Raw genomic sequence first — 18,401 nt, 5'->3', positions numbered from 1 at the left:
ATCCAATTTGCTGAATAGAGTGTTGGAGGCTATTTTGTAAATGACATCGCCGAAGTCAAGGATCGGTAGGATAGTCAGTTTTACGAGGGTATATTTGGCAGCATGAGTGAAGGATGCTTTGTTTGCGAAATAGGATGCCGATTCTAGATTTCATTTTGGGTTGGAGATGAATAATGTGAGTCTGGAAGTAGAGTTTACAGTCTAACCAGACACCTAGGTATTTGTAGTTGTCCACAAATTCTAAGTCAGAACCGTCCAGAGTAGTGATGCTGGACGGGCGGGCAGGTGTGGGCAGCGATTGGTTGAAGAGCTTTTCAGTAGTGATCAGTAGTGACAACACTACACACACAAATGGCAGTAGTAATTCAATGGGGATTGAGTAGACATACAGCATTAATGTGTAGGCATTACGTAGTAATTCCGTAGTGAACGTGTAGGTTTTAAGTTGTGGATTCCAAAAAGCTCAGTAGTTACACAGTAGTCAAGTGCCTTGCAAAAGTATTCATCCCCCTTGGCGTTTTTCCTATTTTGTTGCATTACAATCTGTAATTTAAATGGATTTTATTTGGATTTCATGTAATGGACATACAAAAAAATAGTCCCAAAAATTAAAAAAAAATGAAAATGTAAAAGTGCTGCGTGCATATGTATTCACCCCCTTTTATATGAAGCCCCTAAAGAACATCTGGTGCAATCAATTACCTTCAGAAGTCACATAATTAGTTAAATAAAGTCCTGTGTGCAATCTAAGTGTCACATAATCTGTCACATGATCTCAGTATATATACACCTGAAGGTCTGCAACACCACTAAGCAAGGGGCACCACCAAGCAAGCGGCACCATGAAGAACAAGGAGCTCTCCAAACAGGTCAAAGTTGTGGAGAAGTACAGATCAGGGTTGGGTTATAAAAAAATATCAGAAACTTTGAACATCCCACGGAGCACTATTAAATCCATTATTCAAAAATGGAAAGAATATGGCACCACAACAAACCTGCCAAGGGAGAGGCGCCAACCAAAACTCACGGACCAGGCAAGGAGGGCATTAATCAGAGAGACAATAAAGAGACCAAAGATAACCTTGAAAGAGCTGCAAAGCTCCACAGCGGAGATTGGAGTATCTGTCCATAGGACCGCTTTAAGCCGTACACTCCACAGAGCTGGGCTTTACGGAAGACTGGCCAGAAAAAAGCCATTGCTTAAAGAACAAAAGAAGCAAACACATTTGGTGTTCACCAAAAGGCATGTGGGAGACTCCCCAAACATATGGAAGAAGATACTCTGGTCAGATGAGACTAAAACGGTGCTTTTTGGCCATCAAGGAAAAAGTTATCTCTGGCACAAACTCAACACCTCCCATCACCCCGAGAACACCATCCCCACAGTGAAGCATGGTGGTGTCAGCATCATGTTGTGGAGATGTTTTTCATCGGCAGGGACTGAGAAACAAATTATACAACCCCAAAATCTATTTAATTCCAGGTTGTAAGGCAACAAAATAGGAAAAATGCCAAGGGGGTGAATACTTTCTCAAGCCACTGGATCTAGTGATTTGAATTGTAAATATGTAGTGTTCACCTGTAGTGAAACGTACCAATGTATCACTCATTACTACAAAAATGACGACTGGTGTACTAGACATCACACTAGTAATCAAGTAGTAAAACTAGCAGGTTTTGTGTAGCTCTTGTGAAGTAGTGATGAGTAGTAATTCAGTACTACTTTTTCATGAGGGTGTAGAAGCTTGGCAGAGGCATTGGCACAGGTGTAAGGTCTTGGTGCTCCGCGTGAGTTGCAGACGGCTGGTGAAATGGGGTGCTAATTCAGGGTTAGTACGGCTTCATTGTAACTCACAGAAACGGCATTCAGCACCATTCAAATGTAGCATACACACTCCACTCTTCCATCTTTCTCCCGAAATAGCTCCTGCCTCCCACGACATTTGAGCTCAGTTCCAATCTCCTTTATCCATGTTCCAATAATGGCATTATTGAATATTTACATATGAACAGATGCAGATGACATCACGTCACGAGAGTCATTCTGTCGGTGGCCACTGATTAATCAAAAGGGGCCGTCACATTTCAGGTTGCAGCAGTATCTAGAGGCAGTGAACCTCACTGCAGCCATCTCTCCATCATCTGAAAAGGCAAATTAACCACTCTGCTTGAGTTATCATAAAGAGTGAACGACTCCAGCCTATATGGGTGGGAATACTAATGTGCAAATGACCTCACGTCTTTAAGAGCCTCTAATCCACTACAGTGATTCACGTACACCTTCTAGCAATGAACCCATGTGTGTTAATGGACTGGATGCCTTTATGAATTCACAAAGCTTGAGTGACTGGTGCAGATCCACTGACCTTTCTTGTTTTATCCGCATGCTGTACAGATCTGTGAATGCTGCACAAACACAGCCGTGTTTAGTCACCGTCTGGAAGGTCGTGACTGTCTGTGCTTGGTTGTACCCCACGGCCCCCTGGGGGTTCTTATCAGGGTTGGGCGGCCGCACGGGGAGGCTGGGTTGCCGGGTTATTGATTTGAAGATTCTTGGAATATGTGAGTGTGGCCCCTGAGGGCCGGAGGGACTAAGCACGGTGGGTGAGAGCTCTGACATTGAGGCCGTCCTTGCCTCCTGCCGGCCACTAAATAGAAACAGTTTTAAAAATCCTCTATGTAGCTAGGACCCGTGGTATTTAGTGGCTACTGCTGGTAGGCGTACAAGTTCCTGCTCTTTCATTTTCAAGAATATCTGGTGTTTTTTATTTGTCTGCTGTTCTTTTGTGAGTACAACGTGAGTAAATACATCTATTCTAGTGCGGTAGCCCTTTACACTCGTACCCATATACAGGTTGAAAATGGCATATTTGGGCACTAATAAGCATCTAAATTGGAACATAATGTCAGAGTTCTGGCTCTGCGATTCAGAGCTCTGAATGGGTTTTGACTGACAGACGTTCTGAAGTTGAACCACCCCTCCCGCAAATCAGGCAACTTTTGCACATTTTTTGCTGTCCGAGTGAGGGAAATGCTGTAAATTAAGAGGACTCAATGTATATATTTTGAAAGATGAGACTATTATAATAAATACTGCATTATAATAAGTACTGCTTTAATGTCACACAAGCAAGCCAAATGTGTCCAAATGTGCACGTCACATATCCAAATCATAAAACTCATGTCAAATAGAGTTTCATCATTTATGGTCAATATGTTTGATGTACAGTTACAAGATGACATGGCGTCACACCCTGAACAGAAGGAGCCTATGTTTGTCTACTGTGAAGAAGATTTGCGGCACGCACCTGAATGCACACATGACTCCTTTCTATGGCACAAAAAATTACGCTCTGTTTCTCTGAATTGCCTTGTGAAAACCTAACACTGTAAGATCATATTTTATAACTTAACTAGTCATGTTGGCAATAGAACAAGCTTTCAAATCATGCCCACCTGACACAGATTGAGATTTATAATGGACCGGTGTTAGTGTGATGACGGGGAAGCGGGGTTGTGTTCCAAACAAAACAACTACAAGTGTGCTTGCTGTAGTTCCTAAATGGCACAACTAGGAGAGCTAAAAAAAAAGCACCTTATAGTTCAAGACTCTTCTTTGGGTCATAAAGTGCATTGAAATTGCTTAGTAACCGTGCACACTTTGGAGAGGTTTGTGGCCACTTGGAGACACTCAAACCTTTGTCATTCTTTTGTCTTACATTATGTTGCACCTACAACACATTCTTATCATGTTACTGAATGTATCCAGAGTATTTTCAGATTTCATTATCAACAAATGCTGTGAAAAGTAGAGTGAATGTAAAATGCACATATAACAGTGTATTGTTTGGATGAACCTTTGGTCACCTTTTGTCTAATAACTGCCCCATTCTCTCCAAACTGTTTCCTTTCAATTGCTACCAGGGTTATGCATATGCTTTTCATACTTCTTCAATGTAGCCCTATCCATACAGGCCAATTCCCATGTGTGTAAAGGGGTAACACAAAATGCCTATTCAATAAAACAGTGTTTTTATATTGACAGAATTTAAGGAAATCATGAATGACATTGATGCAACAACACTGATGCTGATGAGGAACATGAGAAGACCATTTAGACATATGATTGGTTACAAGAGCAGTCTGTTTTCTCTCAAGGCAGGACTATTTCTATGGCTCGATTTATAATCCTTAAATTAAGGTGAACAGACCACAGCATAGCCAACAGTGGGCTAAGCAGAATGGCTTGGAGGTGAACAAGTCCAATCCTTCTCCATCGGCTCATTCTTCTTCTGTGCTGCCCTAGGGTGGGGCACACTAACCAATCAGAGTGTGCTGTGCTGCCCTAGGGTGGGGCACACTAACCAAACAGAGTGTGCTGTGCTGCCCTAGGGTGGGGCACACTAACCAATCAGAGTGTGCTGTGCTGCCCTAGGGTGGGGCACACAAACTAATCAGAGTGTTCTGTGCTGTCACAGGTGTCAGATAAGACAAAAAGACAGTAGACATGAGTCAAACGGACTTAGTCAGCAAGAGACTGGAATAAATGCTCTTTCAAATAACATCAAATGCTCGGAATGCTCTTTTTGCATTGAATGCTATATTAATTATGAAAGGGTTCACCTCAAATATCTTGTCATAAGATAGTAAGGTACTGTATGAATCTGATTTCTGCAAAGATAATATTAACAGGTGAATATCAGAGAAATGTGTCACATCTTTTTTTTTTTATCTTACAAAGAGCACACAAAGACCATATAAAGGAAATCTGACAGAAGATGAAAAAATGATCTAAGGTTCACTTGTTGGAGTTAACAAAGCCCTTTGAATAATTCAATGTATTACTGTATTAGCATAGTACAATCTAGTTTTAGCATGCACCTCTTGAAAGCACTGCTACAGTGGTGTGTGCAAGGTTGATTAACCCATTTACACTCCATGGAAGGAAGCTGATAAATCATTTACTGAGCAACATCTGTAACAATGCTGCATGTTCCACATGCATCTGGACTGGGGTGAAACACCTTGATTGTTTCCCACATTAGCAAAATTGTCATTAATGCCAGCAGCCTCAAAGTTTGTTGTACAATGCATGCATAATCAATGTTTCTTAGTGACTGAGTATGTTTCTGAGATGAAAACATGAGGAAATCTGCCATTATCATATCTCTGCTATCATCCACCATATCTCAGGTGAGATCTATATCATCCTGCACCAATTGGCATATAATATGCAATTAAAATAAAATGCCAGGGAAAAAAGGAATTGACGTGAATAGAATGGTTTGGCACTTAAGGTTCTTGGTTCCCAGTAGCAAATGGGAAGAGTATAGGCTATCAACAGGGGAAGGAAATGGGTGTTACGCATGCTCCACGCCCCAGAAGACGGTTGTTGCCCATCCATATAGTCCATCTTGTAGCAGAAATTTGCTGTTGGTTGTGCTAGGTGTTGCTAGGTGTTGGCCCCATGCTGGGGAGACCTAGCTGATGGACAAGGTCAGACGAGACCCAGCTGAGATCTATCTAAAAGCCTTCCCACCTCCTGTCCTGGACACACACTCCCATCCTCATCTCACTGCCCATTACAATCAATCAAACCGCAAGCCAGGGGGAAATTGCACACCCAATTTACGCCCACAACTGTTTGTTATCTACGGCTGCCTCACTTTTGTAGTGGTGGAACAATGACGACAAACCCCCTGAGTGGGGTCCTCTGTGCGCTGAGCAAACAGCTATTTGTTGAGATTGCTTTGGTGGTGTTGTATGAGGCCGAGCGATGCTAGCAGAGCCTTGCTCTGCTTTGATATACCTTCAGTTCAGAGGGGACATGGCCACAGGAAGTCTATATACTGTAGGAGGGAGTTATATTTTTGCCCCAGATCTTATCTTCCTTCATTTTCTTTCTCCTCAAGAGTATTCATCTGACTGTAGAGTGAAGTAAAAATCAATGGCGAGAGCAGTGGCGAGAGTTAGAACCTGGGCTGGATATCTATCACCGTACATATGGGAGAGGACAGCCATGTTTCATTAGAAATTCAAGGCCAATATGTGCAGGGGATGGAAGGCAGGATGTCAAGGTAATGAGTTCATTTAGGAGATAAGGAACGGCAAATGTATGCTCTGAGATTTCCCCACCAGCAACAATATGGACTCTCCAGCCACCGCCCACTGAAGAGAGGAGAAAATGGCCTCTATTAATGCTGCAATATGGGATTTCATCAAAGTCGTTCAATAGCTGCCAAATGTGATAAAAATGGCCAAATATGCAAATGTTCTACATTCTCTACATTTATTCAATAGAAAACGTTAAATATTATGCTTCAAGCTGTGCAATACAAAAGTCCCAAGGTTTAATAGAGAATAATATTATCTGTTACTACACTCCAGACTTCAGACTAGACACAGAGCTAGTATTACAGTTTAGCAAATTTAACCAGATGCATGGCTATTATCCCCAACGGGGCGAGTTGCCCTCTTGGCGCTGTGGTAATAAGTGTTGTTTTCTGTCTGACTGGGTGGACATGTTTTGGGGAGGCCTCCTCTGTCTGGCTCTGTTCCTCAGAGCCTGGCTCTCTCTCTCTTCTGACGATGCGTCCCACTGGACACAGACGTCAATTCAACGTCTATTCCACGTTGGTTCCACATAATTTCATTGAAATGACGTGAAAACAACGTTGATTAAACCCGGTGTGTGCCCAGTGGGATGTGCCATTCCGTAAGCATGCCTACTCATTTGTATTGTCCTTCAGGGGATCCCCAAATCCGTCAGACTGTTCCATTGATGGAGGGAGAGGAGACCAATCAAACAAAATATAAAACTAGGCTAGTTGTCGCTATTTTTCACTTTTTTTATTTTTCATTCTGAGAGCAGCAGAGGCAGAGCTATGGGCTTATTTTGCTATGATATTATTATAGCAATTGAAGCGCGCTTAGCTCGCGGGGAATTTCATCTTTCAGCCACAAGAGAGAAAAATTGAAGAGCCATGACTGGGGGTGTAATGTAAACGCAGCACCCTGAAAGACAGTGGACTGGAAGAGGGAGAGGCTCATTTTACAGATTAGGGAGATAACTAGATGGAGCACGTTGTGGCTTGTAACAGGGAACTGCTTGTGTTCATATACAGCGCTCACAAGGGAGGAAGAGGGAGGGGTGAGGGAGGAAGAGGCGGCAAGACAACCCACGGCAGGCGGGATACTTGGTTGCCATGGTGACAAACAAGGATGTTTGTATCAGAGGCTAATCTCGTCAGGCGGCCATGAAATCCCACACACACCTTCCACCGGCAGTAAGAGAGAATCACCGGAGCTCGACACTGGCTATTCATTCCAAAGAGATGGGGGGGGGGGGGGGGGGGGGGGGGGGGGGTGAAACAGGTGTGGGAAAGGCATACCTTTTCTTATCACTCGGCATTCCTCCTCAATCAGGGTCGAGTCGAGCCGTGACCAGAAGGGGGGTTCCATTCTAATATGAGACGGGCTGGGGCTGCCATTGGTCTAGCAGCTCTAATGTTTACTACCGCCTTGCTCTTCGGAAGGGAGGGACACTAGCATCCACATACCAGATTTCACTGTTTACTACACATTATGGCCACACTGACTGTATTTGTAGATTCAATAACAGCAGGATATCACATTTCATTCATCCTTAGTAAATGATCAACAAGGATCAACAATGACCTTGGCTGGCAGTAAGACAATAGAGGAATGTTATTGGCTAGTGTGGGATTCATCCAACCAAATCTCCTCCTACCGAGTCACATCAGGGCAGAGGGAGGTCAAGAGCCAGACATTAAATACACTGTTTATAATCAATGTTAGGGGTATAGGATGTATGGGCAAAAAAGACCGTCCATACTCACATGTACTGATGTTATTCGTTTCTACTAGGCTAATCAGGTTAATATGGCCACAAAAACTCAACGAAGGATGTTTTCTGACATGGATGCAGCAGTAAGACATTGATTGTAATTGCTTTTATGTTTTGGTGGTGGCACTGTGTCTTGTACATTGCTGTCTGTCCTGTCCTTTATGACTCATGCATCTTCCAAGGGCACCAGAGGCACTTGCTGTTGTTGTTGCTGTGCAATAGCGCAGAGGCCAATCTCTTGGAAGTAGTTTCTCTCATTTCGAAGCTGTCATGCTGGCCCTATTTGAGGGATTTCAACAGAGGGACAGGAGATAAGTAACTGAATGCGCTTTTATAGTCAAATGTAATATAACAACATAAAGCAGCTCTTCAATATCCCGCAACGTGGATCTTCTGTACTCAGGCTGCTTTGTCCAAATAGATACTGTATTAAGAAGCTATTTAGTCTAGCTGTCATGTCTTTTCACCCTAAATGTAATATAACGACATGAGCCAATTTCCCGATCCTCTTTTTATTGTTAACCTTATAAAGCAGTGAAAGGGGGTTTTCTCTGTGGTCATGGCTCTGATGAATGAGGATTCACATTATGACTCACCACCACAGTGCCCACCGAAACAAGTCTCCTCTTTCTGAAGAGACTGTCCAAACCATGTTAGCCAAAAACCATTGTACAACTCAAACAGTCATTACAGATACTAGACATAGTGAAATGAAACAGCATCCTCTGTTGTATTAGCTTTTTTTTTATCAACTCATTGCATGCTGACCACAGATGCATCTTGGGATGCCACGGAGTGGCTGAGTGTGAGCATTTTAAGAAAGTGGGAGAGCGGAGAAGAGGGGAGGTAAATAGCATTCCTTTGAATGCTGGTCCCGTTCCTTATTGCATTCATAAAACAGTCAAAATGTCCTCCAACCCACCTCTGTGGCTCGGCTTTGTAATTATTAATATGCTCAGAAGCCTGGCGTTGAGCTTTTCTCCTCCAGGGCTGGTCTCTCTGAGAAGTTCTGCCCATACAGATAGTATTAAACTCTAATAACTTGTCTCCGCACCACCTTCAGGGTAGCAACAGCAAAATGCAGCTGGGTATTAGATGCGTTTCACTTGGCTCTGTAAAAATCTGGATATTAAAAAATTGTAGAAAGCGAAAAGCAATATCCTCTTAAAGGGATTTTGAAATTACAGCTTTGAGGGGGTAGTACAGTAAGTTTGTTGGCTGACAATTAATATATATTTTTGGGCCCACCATGTTCTACTTCTCCCCTGTTTATACACCTCCAATCCCTTATAAATGACAATACTTATCTTTGATGTGGCCATAAACTAAAGGCTGCTTGAACAGGTGAAGACGTGTCGGAAGTTCAAATGTCCGACTGAATGGCTTGACAAAAAAGGAATTTGTACTCTAGCATACACTCTTAGAAAAAAGGGTTCCAAAAATGTTCTTCGGGCTGTCCTCATAGGAGAACCCTTTTTGGTTCCAGGTAGAAATCCTTTTGGGTTACATGTAGAACCCTTTGTGGAAAGGGTTCTACATGGAACCCAAAAAGAGTCTACCTGGAGCCAAAACGGGTTAATCTATGGATTCTAGATAGCACCTACTATGCTATCGCTCTTCCATACTTACAGTTGAAGTCGGAAGTTTACATACACTTAGGTTGGTGTCATTAAAACTCTTAAAACTCGTTTTTAAACCTCTCCACAAACTTCTTGTTAACAAACTATAGTTTTGGCAAGGCGGTTAGGACATCTACTTTGTGCATAACACTAGTAATTTTTCCAACAATTGTTAACAGACAGATTATTTCACTTATCATTCACTGTATACACAATTCCAGTGGGTCAGAAGTTTACATACCCTAAGTTGACTGTGCCTTTAAACAGCTTGGATACATCTAGAAAATTATGTCATGGCTTTAGAAGATTCTAATAGGCTAATTGACATAATTTGAGTCAATTGGTGGTGTACCTGTGGATGCATTTCAAGGCCTACCTTCAAAATCAGTGCCTCTTTGCTTGACATCATGGCAAAATCAAAAGAAATCAGCCAAGACCTCAGAAAAAAATTGTAGACCTCCACAAGTCTGGTTCATCCTTGGGAGCAATTTCCAAAAGCCTGAAGGTACCACGTTCATCTGTACAAACAATAGTACGCAATGATAAACACCATGGGACCACGCAACCGTCATACCGCTCAGGAAGGAGACGCGTTCTGTCTCCTAGAGACAAATGTACTTTGATGCAAAAAGTGCAAATCAATCCCAGAACAACAGCAAAGAACCTTGTGAAGATGCTGGAGGAAACATGTACAAAGTATCTATATCCACAGTAAAACGAGTCCTATATTGACATAACCTGAAAGGCCGCTCAGCAAGGAAGAAGTAACTGCTCCAAAACCGCCATAAGAAAAGCCAGACTACGGTTTGCAACTGCACATGGGGACAAAGATCGTACTTTTGGAGAAATGTCCTCTGGTCTGATGAAACAAAAATAGAACTGTTTGGCCATAATGACCATCGTTATGTTTGGAGGAAAAAGGGGGAGGCTTGCAAGCCGAAGAACACCATCACAACCGTGAAGCACGGGGGTGGCAGCATCATGTTGTGGGGGTGCTTTGCTGCAGGAGGGACTGGTGCACTTCACAAAATAAATGGCATCATGAGGAAGAAAAATGATGTGGATATTGAAGCAACATCTCAAGACATCAGTCAGGAAGTTAAAGCTTGCTTGCAAATGGGTCTTCCAAATGGACAATGACCCCAAGCATACTTCCAAAGTTGTGGCAAAATGGCTTAAGGACAACAAAGTCATGGTATTGGTATGGCCATCACAAAGCCCTGACCTCAATCCTATAGAAAATGTGTGGGCAGAACTGAAAAAGCGTGTGCGAGCAAGGTGGCCTACAAACCTGACTCAATTACACCAGCTCTGTCAGGAGGATTGGGCCAAAATTCACCCAACTTATTGTGGGAAGCTTGTGGAAGGCTACCCAAAATGTTTGACCCAAGTTAAACAATTTAAAGGCAATGCTATCAAATACTAATTGAGTGTATGTAAACTTCTGACCCACTGGGAATGTGATGAAAGAAATAAAAGCTGAAATAAATCATTCTCTCCACTATTATTCTGACATTTCACATTCTTAAAATAAAGTGGTGATCCTAACTGGCCTAAGACAGGGAATTTTTACTCTGATTAAATGTCAGAGATTTTGAAAAACTGAGTTTAAATGTATTTGGCGAAGGTGTATGTAAACGTCCGACTTCAACTGTATCTCATTTGCCAGTTAGTTTGATTTCCCCTCAATAAAAAAAGATTGCATGCAGGATGATGAAATGTTGGTGTTCATTAGTTTTGACTACTGTGAATCCATTCAATTGTTTTGAATTGTCACTTCATGCGCTTCTTCATTCCATTGTTGCGGCTCAAATAGGAAACAGACATATCCAATATAGACGGTTCACTTCTACAGGCCTCATTAAACACACTGTTTCCAGCCTGTCTACTGTCATTGGGTCCTCAGGACTAACTGCAATGGAACTGTAATTGTTTTCAGCACAGCGCGCTCTGTAAATATGAATAGAAATGTTGGACAACAACATTTGTAGGCTAAACAGATTGAGCCTCGTTAAAAAGAGCTGTTTGTTTTTATGTCTTGCTATTGCACCAATGACAATGGCCTGAAAAACTTCCACATGAAAGGAAGGATCTTAACCCAGAGAGTTCACCCAGTTGAGTTCAGTGTCAGTGAGTCACTTTCAAACTCCTCACAATATTCTTTGTACATACAGTACATTCAGGGTCTGAGACAAAACTGGAGCAATACCACAAAACAAAGATGTCCATACCTCTTATCCACCCGTTCTCTATGCATCAGCAGGGCCAGCGATTGCATTGTCAGGAAATGTTGAGTGTGGTGTGCACTGGGTCTGTATTATAGTAAAGGCCTCATTGATCATGTAATCTCTGTCTTATCTCCCCAGGTCTAACAGAGATCAAGGAGCCCTGAGTCCCGTAGACCTTGTTAAATACTGAGCCTTGTATCAGGATTTAGCCTTAAACCAGCCTAATTAGACTATCAGAGCCAGGCATTATAACAGAGTAATACCACAGGACCAAGCCCAGCAAAGCCAGAAATAAGCCATCACAAACAAAATAGAGGAGATCGATGGGCTAGAATTCAATGCTAACAAATAGTGTTTCAAAGTGCAACAAACCATTTGAGTTTCATGCTCACCAGCGAGCCAGTTATTTGAATGTGGATGTTACATCACATTGGTTGACTGTGGGCATACTGTACTGAATGTAGCACCATGGTAACACAGCTAGTCAAATGAGAGCTCCTCCCTCCAACAATCCTTCCTTGCCTGAAACCAAACCTCAACATGCCATTGAGTCATGAAGGCAATATCTCATTGTTCACTATGTACTATGTTCACTCTCTCCCCTGCAACAAACTCTTTTAAACAGCAATGTTCTAGTGGTGGTGGTAGTCAAATACATTACTGATACAAATGTATTGGTATTCAATGCTTAGCTATAAACTATATACACACAAAAGAATGTGAATGTGGATTGGCAGTAGAATGGCCTAACTGAAGAGCACAGTGACTTTCAACGTGGCACCTTCATAGGATGCCACCTTTCCAACAAGTTATTTTGTCAAATTTCTGCTCTTCTAGAGCTGCCCTGGTCAACTGTAAGCGCTGTTATTGTGAAGTGGAAACGTCTAGGAGGAGGAATGGCTCAGCCAAGAAGTGGTAAACCACACAAGCTCACAGAACGGGAGCGTCGAGTGCTGAAGCGCATAGTGCATAGAAATCGTCTGTCCTCGGTTGCAACAATCACTACCGAGTTCAAAACTGTCTCTGGAATGTCACCACAAGAAGTGTTCGTCGGGAGCTTCATGATATGGGTTTTCCATGGCCGAGCAGCCGCACACATGCCAAAGATCACCATGCGCAATGCCAAGCGTCGGCTTGACTGGTGTAAAGCTTGTCGCTGTTGGACTCTGAAGCAGTGGAAACGCGTTCTCAGGAGTGATGAATCACGCTTCCCCATCTGGCAGTCTGACAGACTAATCTGGGTTTGGCAGATGCCATGAGAACGCTACCTGCCCCAATGCAGAGTTTCAACAGTAAAGTTTGGTGGAGGAGGAATAATGGTGGGGCTGTGTTTCATGGTTAGTTTCAGTGAAGGGAAATCTTAACTTTTAGACGATTCTGTGCTTCCAACTTTGTGGGAACAGTTTGAGGAAGGCCCTTTCCTGTTTCAGCATGACAATGCCCCCGTGCTCAAATCGAAGTTCATACAGAAATGGTTTGTCGAGATTGGTGTGGAAGAAGTTGACTGGCCTGCACAGAGCCCTGACCTCAACCCCATCGAACACCTTTGGGATGAATTGGAAAGCTGACTGTGAGCCAGGCCTAAACGCCCAACATCTGTGCCCAACCTCACTAATGCTCTTGTGGCTGAATGGAAGCCGCCTTTATTTTGTGGCCGGCGTTGAGGGCGCAGTACGGGTGGCACTGTACTATCCCCCGTTAGAAACGATAGTGGATGCAAGTCCATGCAGAAATGTTCCAACATCTAGCGGAAAGCCTTCCCAGAAGAGTGTTGGCTGTTATAGCAGCAAAGGGGGGGCCAACTCTATATTAAGGCCCTTAATTTTGGAATGAGATGTTTGACGAGCAGGTGTCCACATACTTTTGGTCATGTAGTGTATTTCATGAGAGTTGGCCCTATGGCAAGGTTAAAGGTGCTAGCAGTGCGATTATATTGATTGGTTGTTGATTGAAGCCTTCTTTAAAGGATCTCAGAGGGGAAAGGTCAGGGAGGGTAGCTGGCCCAGGAGCTAAACAGGAGCAGAGAAAACCACAGACAGGAGCGTTCTCTTTGATCTGCCCAGGGGCTGTCACACCACCCTCTCTGAGCCCCGTTGTCTGTTTGAATTAGAGGTGTGAGAAATGTAACTGAATTCAAGCCTTGGAAATAAGATGATAAAACATATCAAAGGCATTTTTCCAATAGTAGTCACTATCTGTACCAGGAAAAAAAAACATTTGGACAGTATAGAATTCTGTTCCACATATACACACTGTTGCACTAGGTATGTCATGACTATTCTCCCACTCTCCTCCACTGTGAATCTGATCTTGGGACGACTTGCTGCCTGAACACAACATGATTTATCCGGCTACACTACACATCCCTGGGGACCTCTTGCCCTCATGATGTATCTGGTCCATGCAGAATGGTTAGCCAACTACAACCTGCTCTGTGATCGTCTGTCTTTGTCATTGGTTTGGATGTGAAAAGGTGCTCTATGATTCTTCACACTCAAGGAATCTAAAATGCATTGCTTTTTATAGGTGGCTATAAAAGCTTTTTTAGATGAAAATAACAGCCCATTCCACCTCTCAGACAGACACACTCAGACACCGTCATATCTGTACAGGGCCGGCTGTACAGTGGCCCCACCTCTTGACAGCTGAGAGAAAAATATATGTTTTAAAGTGAATTTCTGCAATTCTACAAATTTTGCCATGGGGTGGAGAGAACAGTTTTTAGTTTTAAAGCTACTGTAATTTCATGCAATTCGACACATTTTGCCATGACTTACTGCTCATGTCGCTTATGCCTGGAGCCGGTCCTGTATCTGTACCATCTAGCCAGCAGACGTGAGTGTTTCTGAGGCTACTGTGAAGTTGCTTTTGCCTTTGACATGGACAACCGAATTAGCTGCAGAGAGTGAAAGGTCAGCGGGACGTCAGGACTTGATATTGGAAACATTCCTCATTGGCCAACGCCGAGACACAGGCCACTTCATGAGCATGTCATTGACAGGTGCACTTCCTTTCAGAGCAACCTGCTGCCAAACGGCCGCACAATGTCGAATCATAATAGAGACTATTTTTAACCGCCTGTTTTGCTCCGACAACAGCGCCCTCCCCCTTCTCCCTCTCACCTCCTCTTCCCCCTTCTCCTCCTCAATCCCCAGCTCTCATTAACAACAGTTGTTTAAAGTAAAGAGCTCTGAGCAAACACCAAGTCATCCTGCCAGCCGGCCTTTATGACCCAGAAGCCTTGGGTTTTGAAAAGGCAAACCCAAAATAACCATGGCTGAAACAAAAGGTTAGGGCTGGTTTCGGGGCAGCAGCCTCCTAGTCCTCATTATTGGCGATTTAACGAGGATGATAAAACATGATGCTACATCCGGCGACAGAGGGGATGCTTGAATTATTTAAGGTCAACATCTGCCCCTCCCTCTCTGGTTGGGTTGTTGTTGCTCTCACAAACATTTTCTTGTTAGGGTTCCTCGAGGCCTTATTGGATTACTGGCCTAATTGGCCTTATTGTGGCGGCAGGTAGCAAAGCGTTGGGCCTGTAACCGAAAGGTTGCTGGTTCAAATCCCAGAGCAGACTAGTGAAACAGGTGAAACAAATGTGTCAATGTGCCCTTGAGCATGGGACTTAACCATAATTGCTCCTGTAAATCGATCTGGATTAGAGTGTCTGCTAAATGACTCAAATATAAATGTAAATGGATGGAAAAACCATGTCACACAGATCTACCACAACAGTGTTTCCTGTATTCCCATATGACCGATGAATGACAGAAGTATTCTCTGCCTGTTGTGTTTCAATAAGTCATCACAATAACACAGTGCACATGGCGTCCACCAGCTAGAGACCAGCCCCATCTTCCCCTATCACATCTGATTCAGTTAGTGGTTATGAAACGAAGCGTCTGCAAAGCTCTCCCAGACAGTATGTAAACAACAAGCTGCTGTCTGGAGAAATGAGCTGGGGAGGTAATTGTGATTTGGGAGAGGTGGAAGGGTGGGTGGAGGGAGAGAGGGAGAGTTGCTTCCCTTCTCGCTGCTATCACCTGGCAACAGTTTGACATGGGCACCTCCCGGCTAATATATTCACAGCGACCGAGGGAGGCTGGGGCTGAGAGGCTCAATTGCATGAGCCCAGGGCTACAGCTGAGCAAACCCGCTCGGTAGTCTCTCTCGGGTGGACTCTCATAGCAACGGGCTTATCCATACCACCTGAGATACGAGGTAATAATGGGCGGGTGGGGAAACAGGCGACCTGTGCCCATGCCTTGTTTGTCAGAGAGAGAGCAACAGTACAATAAATAGGGATATGCTTGACATGTTTCACACTGGGCTTAGTGCATGGGGATATCACAGTACCTGTGTTCACTGTGGCAAAGGCCCCATGTTAGTGGACCTGACGCCACCTGAGAGTGGTGATAAGAAGCTATCCCATTGGGGGTTTCCAACAATCACGACAATGACAGATGTTTGCAGCTCGAGGTCTCGCAACGGCTTTTCAATCTTATCAACAGCTATAGACTGCTGTGCAAAGAAGATACTGAATGTATATGATGTTTATCCCACACACCTGTGGAGAAACAGGAAGCAGCACAACTAAGTGGTTAAAGGATTGAGAGCGACGTCTGGCTCCCTATTCCAAATGGCATTATAGCTCTTTTCCAAATCAATAGTGTGTTCCGTTCCTTCCTAAGCAAGTCATGCCAAAGATAAACCCATCACGTGACGGATGGAGGAGGAAAAGACGGAGCCACAGCCGGGCCATTTTATCTGATGGTGAGAGGGATTAGCTTCCCCAGGATGAAAGCAGCTGCTCGTCTTCCGCCCCCTTCCCTCCTCCTCATCCCTCCATCCATCCACCCAGACATCAACACAGTGGTCTCTGTTTCTCAACCGGAGCCGTGCCTCCAGCTACCCACCTCTCTGCTGATATCACCTCATCTCAACCTGTACACACTGCCATCTCCTAATAACCACGGCAACACCTTGCCCGCTGGGGCGCAGCCACACAGAAAAGGGCGCCAAAAATGGTGCCACGGCAAAAGGGTGGGAGTTGTCAGAGAGTTCCCATGCCCCTCTCCCTCCACTCCTCTTCTCTTCTCAATATCAATCAGATAGCAATCACACTCACCCAAACAAACACAGCCCCTCCCCCACCTCCATGCTACTCATCCCCATAACTTTTGCGGTACCCCAGAGAGGGAATGTCTCATTTTACCTGGCACAGCATGCTGTCAACTCCCGATCCGTCCGTCCGGATGTGGAGAAGATCTCATCTGGAGGGAACGAGGGAGTCTCTGGGAGAGAGAGAGAGAGAGAGAGAGAGAGGAGGAGGAGAGCAGAGAGGAGCCTCCTGCTGCTAATGCTGATGCTGTCACCGTCTGCCGCCTTTATTTTGTGGCCAGAGTTGAGGGAGCAGTACGGGTGGTGCTCTATTATCCCCCGTTAGAAACGACAGTGGATGCCCCGAGCGCTGGGCTGAGAGAGAGAGAGAGAGAGAGAGAGAGAGGGAGGAGGTGGAGAAAGAGAGAGAAGGGAGAGACTGGGCTGTTTAAGCGAAACGTCGTCACGCAGCAGTTCCTTCGGAATCCCTCAAGTGAAAGGGGCGCTACATCACAGAGTCCTTGGCTGTGATTGGTTGAGCCGAGGGGAGATGCTAGAGACGGGGGAACTGTCGTGCTCTGCTCTGGCAGCGGTAAAGTAAGATGACCCTTTCAGCACACATAACATCCCTTCCTGTGTCTGAGCCCACCATCGCAGGGCACACCATCAATGACAAGCAAGGACACTCCCAAAAATCCCCCCTTGGGAGCTGTGTGAGTGTGTGTCTGTGCGTGTGTGTGCTTGCGAGTGTGTGAAGGGAGAGTGGTTTCAGTATGCATGGAAAACCCTGTCTTGCCTCTGCACACACACTAAGACATACTGTACATTCACACGCACGCACGCACACACACACACACACACAGGTCCCATCAGATCATGCCCATGAAGGAGACATGATTTCCCCAGAGAGGAAGGGAGGGCTCATCCATGGAGGAGCTTGAAAAACACTGCAAAGCAATCTTTCATTAAAATGATGAATGGGTCATGACTCTGACCCAGACACTAGAAGGGGGATGCTTATTCACTCCATGTTATACCAGCCTGCCTTCATTCATTTTGAAACAGCCTGGAAGGAGATCAGCAACACCATCTAATAAGTGCTATCCTCTGGCCTGCTCTGTATCCTTCAGGAAAGTTATTTGAAGAGGATGTGTAACACTGGGCACCATGATAACATTGCTGAACGTATATATTTTTACAGGAAATTGCATACAATACCTCATTATGCAACATACACATTATTCCCTCGTGGATCTTTACGTTTATAAGGAGATGGAATTCACGAAGGAAATATACAGTAGTTCACCGTTCAAGAAAGTGTTCCTCTGTGCCTCAAATCAAAATCTCTGAAACAACAGGAAGGAATCAATAGGGGATTGAATGAGGAGCAGGGCTGGCTGGGCTGAAAGGTCATGATGGAGGGCTAAGCAGGAATGCACTCTGACTCCTTTCATGTTCCCACACACACAGTGTCAAACACAGCCTTGGGGCATTCTGGGAGTGAAAAGGGGATAATCTCAATCTGGAGATGTCATATTGAGCGGCAGCCGTCTGGCTTCCACCTCATCTCTCGTGTGTGTGTGT

General features: G+C 44.3%; 1 protein-coding gene across 2 annotated transcripts in view; it reads right to left on the bottom strand.

Moving 5' to 3' along the window:
* The window catches only part of LOC129865047 (synaptotagmin-1-like), a 221,717-nt gene extending 204,433 nt beyond the window's left edge, over positions 1 to 17,284 (bottom strand). For both annotated transcript variants that reach the window (XM_055937473.1, XM_055937475.1), the window contains exon 1: positions 16,933 to 17,284. The gene's annotated coding sequence lies outside the window, so the exon portion shown is untranslated. The remainder of the gene's footprint in view (positions 1 to 16,932) is intronic.
* Positions 17,285 to 18,401: the final 1,117 nt, after the last annotated feature.

This window comes from Salvelinus fontinalis, chromosome 11 (genome assembly GCF_029448725.1).
Source record: "Salvelinus fontinalis isolate EN_2023a chromosome 11, ASM2944872v1, whole genome shotgun sequence".
Taxonomy (NCBI): Eukaryota; Metazoa; Chordata; class Actinopteri; order Salmoniformes; family Salmonidae; genus Salvelinus; species Salvelinus fontinalis.
This window is presented reverse-complemented; position numbering and strand designations above follow the sequence as displayed.